Raw genomic sequence first — 524 nt, forward strand, 5'->3', positions numbered from 1 at the left:
ATTGACATTTCTTGTAAGCCTTTTATGTGACTCTCATTATGCAGCACAGATCCGCTGGTCTTCCTATCGCATTGATAGCAGATATTATGATAAGGTTAGCAATATTGATGATAATAACGAGGATTGATGGTTATGATGATATGAACGAAATGGAGTAAAATGGACAATGCGTAATAACCAGAGAGTATAATACTGAATACATCGAACTCCCTGTAATACAATAAGGCTTTTGCAGCACCTGAAGTGCCATGAACGTCCATCAGCCCACCAGAGGAAACACGATAACCTCCCAGGCGTTCATCAGGCGGTCGTTCAGCCGAGCAAACAGGGCTGTTCTCTTCCCAAGCAGAAAAGCGCAGGATTAGGCACGCGGGAGAGGAAAGCAAGAAGGGTTTTCGGAAGGGGGTTAGGGGAGGATTACGCTCAGTGGAGAGGATGGAAAGAACAGCTAGGATAGAGATTCTGAGAAAATGTAAAGAGATACAGAAGATGTGGAAATTGGAGGAGATAATAATTGTAAGAAA

This window comes from Penaeus monodon, chromosome 29 (genome assembly GCF_015228065.2).
Source record: "Penaeus monodon isolate SGIC_2016 chromosome 29, NSTDA_Pmon_1, whole genome shotgun sequence".
Taxonomy (NCBI): domain Eukaryota; kingdom Metazoa; phylum Arthropoda; class Malacostraca; order Decapoda; family Penaeidae; genus Penaeus; species Penaeus monodon.